Source organism: Nycticebus coucang, chromosome 11 (genome assembly GCF_027406575.1).
Source record: "Nycticebus coucang isolate mNycCou1 chromosome 11, mNycCou1.pri, whole genome shotgun sequence".
In the NCBI taxonomy this organism is placed as follows: domain Eukaryota; kingdom Metazoa; phylum Chordata; class Mammalia; order Primates; family Lorisidae; genus Nycticebus; species Nycticebus coucang.
In genome coordinates this window covers 39,390,584-39,399,277 of record NC_069790.1, presented here as the reverse complement: position 1 = coordinate 39,399,277, position 8,694 = coordinate 39,390,584, and positions in this window count along the sequence as shown.

The window sequence follows — 8,694 nt, the reverse complement described above, 5'->3', positions numbered from 1 at the left end:
ACTAGAATTTAATAGGTATTACTTGGGGTTTTTCAAGGTGTAAACATAAGATATCTTTACATTTTTTTGTTTCTTGATTAATTTATTTCACCAATGTTTTGTAGGTTTCAGTATATAAGTCTTTTACTTCCTGACTTGAGATTATGCCTATTATATATACATAAAATATAAGATTATGCCATCTATACCAGGGACAATTATACTGTTTCTTTCTTATTTTGATGACTTTTACTTCCTTTTCTTGCCTACGTGCTCTGGCTAGAACTTTAAGTATTATGTTTAATAGTAATGGTAAAAGTGGGTATTCTTGTCTTGTTTTTGATTTTAAAGGATTAGTATGTTAGCTGTGGAATTTTCAAATATTGCCTTTATTGAAGTAATTTCTTTCTATTCCTACTTTACCATGTTCTTTTTATTTCAAATTAATACGAGGCTACAACAATTAGGTTACAATGTTTGTGTGTGTTAGATAAGGTCCCTGTTACAATTGTGTTCTGCACCCAGAAGATGTGCCATATACACCTATATTTCGCCCATTAGGTAGGAGCATACCAATATCCCTCCCTCCTCCCATTTAGCCCCCTCCTCGCCCTTCCCCCTAACTTAAATTAAATTGAGTTTTTCTCTTGTGAGGGCATGTATTAGTTCATCTACTGGCTTCTCATTAGTATTGAGTACATTGGAGACTTGCTTTTCCTTTCTTGTGATATTTTACTAAAGAGAATGTTCTCCAATTCTATCTAGGTTAATACGAAAGATGTAAAGTCTCTTCCATCTTTGTTATGACTGAAAAGTATTCCATGGTATACATATACCACAGTTTATTAATCCACTCATGGGCTGATGGGCACTTGGATTATATCCACATGTGGTGATTATAAATTGAGCTACAATAAACAATCTAGTACAAATGTCCTTATGACAAATGATTTTTTTTTTATTCTGGTTAGATGCCTAGTAATGTAATTGTGGGATCCAATAGAAGGTCTATTTTGAGGTTTTTGAGGATGCTCCATACTTCCTTCCAAAGAGGCTGAATTAGTTAGCAATGCCACCAACAGGGTAAAAGAGTTCCCTTCTCTCCAGCATCTGCAGCTTGACACTCTGTGATGTGGGCTGTTCTCAGTGGGCATAGGTAATATCTCAGGGTGGTTTTGATTTGCATTTCTCTGATGATTAGGGATGATGAGCATTTTTTCATGTTTGTTAGCCATTTGTCTATCTTCTTTAGAGAAGTTTCCATTCATGTCTCTTTCCAGGTGATAGATGGGATTGTTTGCTCTTTTTAGTTGATTTATTTGAGTCGTCTGTAGATTCTAGTTATCAACCCTTTGTCAGATTCATAATAGGCAAATATCTTTTCCCATTCTAAATTTTATTTATTTGCTTTAATTGTTCTATCCTGAGCTATGCAGAAGCTTTTTACCTTAATTAACTTCCATTTGTTTACTTTTGTTGTTGTGATTGCCAATTAAGTCTGCTTTATTAATCTTTCCTCCGGCAGACATCAAGAGTTTTTTTCTCCACACTTTCTTCTAGTATTTTTATCATTTCCTGTGTTAGATGTAAATCTTTTATCCGTTTTGTGTTCATTTTTGTAAGTGGTGAAAGGTGCAGTCCAATTTCAGTCTTCTACGTGTGGCTATCCAGTTATTCCAGTACCATTTATTGAATAGGAATTCTTTTCCTCAGTGTATGCTTTTGTTTGGTTTATCCAAGATCAGCTGGCAATAAGAGGTTGGTTTCATCTCTTAGTTTTCATTCAGTTCCTAATGTCTATGTCTCTATTTTTGTGGCAATACCATGCTGTTTTGATCACTGCGGACTGGTAATATAACCTAAAGTCTGATAGAGCAATGCCTCTGGCATTGATTTTATTACTAAGAATAGTGTTGGCTATATGTTTTTTTTTTCTGCTTCCATACATAATGAAGATTTATTTATTTCTAGTTCTTCAAAGTATGATGTTGATATTTTAATGGATATTACATTAAATCTGTAGATTGGTTTGGGTAGTATAGACATTTTAACAATGTTGATTTTTTTCAACCAAGACCATGGAATATCATTCCATTTGTCAATATCTTCTACTATTTTTTTTTTAGGGTTTCATAATTCTCCTAGTAAATATCCTTCACTTCCTTTATTAGTATATTCCCAGACATTTCATTTTCTTAGAAGCTACTGTGAAGGGAATTGTGTCCTTGATTTTCTTCTCAACTTGACTACTATTGGCATATACAAAGGCTACTGATTTGTGGACATTGATTTTATACCCTGAGACATTGTTGTATTTCTTGATCACATCCAGGAGTCTTGTGATTGAGTCTCTGGGTTTTTTTAAGATCATATCATCATAAAAGAGCTAGAGTTTGACTTCCTCTGCCCCTATTTGGATGCCCTTATATCATTCTCTTGCCTAATTGCATTCACTAGAACTTCCAGAATAATGTTGTGTCAATAGTGGACATCTTTGTCTGGGTCCAGTTCTAAATGCAAAAGCTTTCAGTTTTACTCCATTCAGTATGATATTGGCTGTGGGTTTACCATAGATGATTTCAATCAGTTTAAGAAATGTTCCTTGTATGCCTATTGTCTTGAGTGCTTGTCTAAGAGAAGGATGCTCTATTTTGTCAAATATTTTTCTGTACCTATTGAGAGGATAGAACGGTCTTTATTTTTGCTTTTAGCATGTGGTGAATTACTTTTATGAATTTGTATGTTAAACCAAGATTGCATCCCTGGGATAAAGCCTACTTGATCACAATGTATAATTTTTTAGACGTATAACTGTATTCTATTTGCTCAGATTTTTTTGAGTAGTTTTGCATCATTATTCATTAATGAAATTTATCTACAGTTCTCCTTTTATCATTTTTTATCATGAAAGTGTACTGAATTTTGCCAAAAGCTTCTTCTTTGTCTGTTGAGATGATCATGTTATTTTTATTGTTTGTTTGTTTGTTTTTGGCTGGGACCAGGGTTGAACCTGCCACCTCCAGTATATGGGGCCAGTGCCCTACTCCTTTGAGCCACAGGAGCCACCCTATTCTTTGTTTTGTTAATGTGCCATGTCACATAATTTGATTTTTAAATTTTGAACTACACTTACATATCAGGGATAAATCCCACTTATCCTTGTGTATGATCCTTTTAATTTGCTATTGGGTCCAATCTGTCAGTATTTTATTGAATATTTTTCATCTATATCAACCAGAGATCTTGGCTTTTTATTTTCTTTTTTTGTGGTCACTTGTCTGGTTTTGATATCAGAATACTGTTATCCTCACAAAGTATATTTGGGAGTATTCCTTGAGGTATGCATTTAGGTTGTTAATATCTTTCTTTTTTAATATAACAATAAGCTTGCTGTTGTGTTTCACTTTTGTGCACTGAGGGGAAGTATTCTAAAGTCCTATTAGTAGGTCTAGTAGTCTCAGTCTTTTGGTGAGCCTGTGCTCCTGATCTGTGAACTTGGGAAATACTTTTCAATACTTTTTCTCTCTTAGGTAAAACAGAATGTCCAGAGGGTGTAGGAGTTGGATATTTCCCTTCCCCAAGATAAATTAGGCTTGGGTGCGGACAATAAAACAGCAAGTTGGGTTCTGGTAGAATAGTTTCTTTTTTGAGTGCAGGCCTTTTTAGAGAACACAATACTCTTATGTATTTTAAAATGTTTACTTTTCTTTCCCTTCTGTTAGAAGCTGCGGGGGATTTTTCTCGGCTATTAGAGCCTGGTAAGGATTCTGGATAAAACTCACAAAAGTTAAAGTACAGTGTGTATCTAGGGGGGATTATTGAGTCCCCACAGAGTTCTTAACTCTAACGTGTCCATACTGAGCATCTCTAGCAATTTCTCAATTATAGTTCAGATTTTCATATTCAAGAATAGTTCCCATGGAGATTTTTGTCCCTAGGTTTCTGTTCTATAGCTTGTAAAACTCTGTATCTACTTATCTCTCCAATTTGGGGGATAGTAGTTTGTCCTGTGACCTCACTTCTCTGCTGATCTAAGAATAGCTGCTGAATGCTTAATTTGTTCAGCCTTTTACTTGTTAGGACAAGCTGGTGACTTCCAAGCCCCTTACATGCCAGACCAGAAAACAGATACCCCAAATATACATTTTTCATTAACTATAGATCACGAATACATTTTTGTCAATGACTATTACTTTATTATTATGTAAAGCTAGCAAGCCTTTCATATTAGTTGTTTAACTTTTCTGGTTGAACATTTAGATTATTTTCTTTTAAAAAAATACTAGTTTTTTTAAAATTATTTATTATTAAATCATAGCTGTGTACATTAATGCAATCATGGGGCACCATACACTGGTTTTATAAAAAAAAAAAAATACTAGTTTTGATAAATCATGCCAGGGGAATATTCTTATGTTTAGGTTGTTTGGCTTTGTCTATTTCCCCTTCACAGAGTAAATACTTCTAAGTGGAAACAGATGCATGAAATCCTCATTTATCCACTCTTTTCCAACATAAAACATTAATATTTGTATCTTGAAAAATTAAATACAAGAAAAATGCATTTGATTTATTACTAAGCCCGTATCGTCTGACTCCAAAAGATTCTTCCAGTAACTTGCATTTCTATGATACTCTTAGTGATTTATGATAAATTAATGATTTAGGGTCAAAACAAATGTTAGTAAAAAAGTTGTCCCATGAATTCATTGAAAACATTTTTTTAACCAGAGAAAGAAAGTTTGTATTTGCTACTGTTTAAAAAGACATTTTTAATATTTATAATCCCTAAATACCTATTCTCTAAAGCTCACATGACCCCTATTATTTTAAAACATTTTATTTTAAAAAGTAGTGATTTCCGTGTGATAGCCTTATTGATAGTGAAGAGAATATAGTCCCACAGAGACAGTTTAGCCTTAATGATGTTCTGAGCTCTGTTTAGTTCATGCTCAAAGGATTAAATTATTTCCATTTCTATTTTTACTTTACCTTCAATCTAAAAAAGGAGGAAAAGCCATTAATCTCATATTGGCTTCAGGGCTGCACTTTAATACCACTTCATCTAAATTTAACGACATTCTTCCTCTTTAAAATGTTTGTTTATATTAGCTAAAAGTGCCCATAAAATGCTAATGGCTATACTATGAAATACAGATACCAAGATAATCAGATTCTTTTTAATTCAAACTTTGTTATGCAGACAAAAAGACATTCAAATAAAATCCATTTTAAGAAAAATTCAGGTATGACAAAATACTAACTTCATAGCTACCTGCATTTAACTTTATCTATTAAAAAAAAAATCTTAGGCAAAAAGATAACAAGGCAATGGTCTTCAGGTTTGTGATAATTAAATATTCTTGCTACTAAGCAAACTGTGCCATTTCCTTTAGAAAGTATGTGAATAATATCATGACCAACTACATTACATTGAAACTACCCTTTATGAAATTAATAAGGTTATCACAAAGAGGAAAATGGTAAATAAATATGTATATATAATATGTATAATTATATATGTAAAAAATATATGTAATATGTATGATTTATATATATATCATATATATAGAGAAAGAATTTAATATCACAGGTGCTATATAGATTTATATATGTTGATTATAAACATAATAACATGTTATTATGATATATTATGATATGTTATATGATATATATATATGTTGATTAACATATATATATCGACCATAATCAACATATATATATCAACCATAATCCATATATATGGATATATATAGATTTATGTATATATATAGATTTTTATATGTATCCATATATATGGATTATGGTTGATTATATATATAATAAACCATTGTTCTCTAGCTTGCTTTCCTATATTGCTTACTACTCAGAAGTCACAAACTGATGATCATGAAGATTCTTAGCTTTCTTTATTCCTACCATAGAAAACATCACTCTTCTAAAATATAAGGCTGATCTTTGCTTTATCTTCCAGACCCAGCATTCTTGTGAACCACCTGACCCAAATGGTCCAGCAGCCCAAGAAGGCAATTCAACTGGTCTCGCAACCTGGGAACTGACTCAGCACAAGAAGATAATTTCTGCTTCCTGAACCTATGAATTCATCCCCAGCCAATCAGTAGACCCAATTGCTTATCCTTCTGCCTGTCGAACTATTAAAAACCCTTTCTTCCAGTTTCCTGAGGAGATGGATTTAAGGGCTTCCTCCCATCATCTCCTTGCATAGCACCTGTGATATTAAATTCTTTCTCTGCTATCCCCCCTGCTGCTGATAGTACACTGACTAGATTGGCTTTTTCTTGAGCAGCGGGTGTCGGGTTTCTAAGACCCTGGACCTGATCAGTAGACATGGTCTGATTCACTCAGCAGAACTATCAAGTTTGGCTGAAGGAAAATGAAAGCAAGATAGGTGGGAGATTAGGAAGGAAGAGCCAGGACTCTCACACAGCAGAAAAAAGGAGTACAGTTTATTTAAAGTAAAGCATAGATAAGCATAGAATTCACCAGAGAGACTGGAAAAGAGTCCCCCCAGGTAAGAGGAGGCCCCACAAAAGCAATACACAAGATTAAGGATCTCATCTTAGTTTCTCCTACAGTTATCTTTAAAGCTTCTCAGTGGTCTCCTTAGGTCTTTAGATTTTCTTGTCCACTTCCCATTGGTCACAGATTACCTCAGTTGCCACACATGTCCATTTTCCTTCTCTTTTTAGCCATTATTGCTACCTGGTACTTTTGTAACTATTTTATGGTGATGTCCATTAGTCCGGGTTCATTTGCTGTGTGCACTGTTCTGTGACTGTGCCCATGACTCCAACTTGTGTCACAAACTGGAAACTGTATTTTGTAAAATAAAAAACCAGGACATACTTGGTCACTGATCACAGGTTTCCCGAAACTCATTGTTTTCTGAAAAGCCCTCTTTAGCTTTCTTATCTAGGAGGCCAGACTTTTCTTCTACTTCCCCATAGCCCCTTTCAGTCCCTAATCAACAGGCAATGAGCCTGGTAAGGCTGTAACAGTATCAAATAAAAGTATTTAAGTTAGAAACTTGTCTTCTATGGGATTTTCTTAATTCAAAGTAAATTATGTCATTCTATTAATTTTTATAGCTGTGGGAAAAATTTTATGCCACTGCTTTTATGATAGTAATATTAATATCATTATTATTATCCTTTAAAAAAACTTCAAAATCCTACTCTACGGAAAACGTACCCATTTGATGAACACTATTTCAGGCCTCTTTTTGGACATCCACAAGAACACAAGTGTTGACTATTAAAAACAATTATGAGCAATGAGTAAGTCCATCATTTTCTATACTAGATGCAATGGAAACCATTACAATGTTTTAATCCATCAATTACACTGATTATGTTCAAAACATTAATCTGGTTGCAGATTAAAGATCTAATGTGAGAAGGACCAGAGTCAATAAAGATTGACTCTGAGGACCAGAGTCAAAAAAGATTACTGCAGTTGCCTAGGCTGGAGGTGACTAGGTTGTTGAACAGTGTTGAAACACACAGACTTGCACTAGACTGCTCAGGACTGTCCTGGACTAACGGACATCACCATACAATTGTTACTTCACTGTGCTCCTCACTATCAACTTACATAACTCCCTGTGTTAAGACTTTTTATTTAGTAAAATGGTAATAAAAATAAAATCTACCTCATAGGGTAGTTGAGAAAATTAAATAGGTTAATAAGTAGAAAAACCTCTTAGCTTAGTGCTAGTAAGGTGCTCTATTAATTATAGCTATAACTTTGATGAAAGTAGAGTTGGAGATAAAATGGATAATAAGGGTGTTATAAGTAGTAAGGGTCTTATTGGGGGGTCTGGGGTTCTGGTTCCCTGAATCCATTTAACCTGGTTTGATTACTCGGCTGAGCTAGAAAGTGTAACTGAGGCATGATGGTAATTGAAAGCAAAACTGAGTGGAAACTGAAAATAAAACTGGAGTGGTTCAGGCAGTGTGGATAGAAGGCAAAAGCAATCCACACAAATTTCAGGGTAACAGAGAAAATTTATTTAGGAAGAACAAAGAGAAAGTTTAGAGCAGTTCCAGAGAGTTGGAAGTGAGTCCCACTCCTGGAGCAGAAAAGGTGAGAGAGAGGAGACTCAAAGGCCTGCAGGGGGTTAAATACTCTCTCCGTTTGAAATTGGTTACAAGTCTTTCATTGGCCTCTCTGTCCACCAGGCAGTATCGTTCTTTTCTATTGGTCATTGATTGTCTCTTCTGTTGGTCATGGGCCCTCCAGACTTCCTGTTTTAGCAGCCAGTTTTCCTCCCATCCCTCTTGAAGCCCCTTTCTTAGTGTCCCTTCTCAGGTCTTACTCCTCTGAGTTTTGCTAAATAAATCACTGACATGAGGCAGATTGATTTAAAAAAAGAAAGAAATACAAATTTATTTTGTGTAACGTGTGTATACAGGAACAGAGATTTTTAAATAGTGGGGATTTGTATAGTGGCCAAACAGGTTTGGGAAGAAAAGAGAGGAAGAGGCTTCCCAGCTAGTAAAGGTGGTCTTGTTATGAAAATGAAACCTCACAGGTGGCAGCCCACAGAGAGAATAGATGGTAAATGTTTCTTTTCCAGACTCTAAAAATATGAGACTCTCAGTTAATTCTTTCTAAATTCACACAAGACCTGGCTGCATGAATGCAGATTTTTTAAAGTTACAAATAGACAAAAGACAGTTGTGCATGAAGATT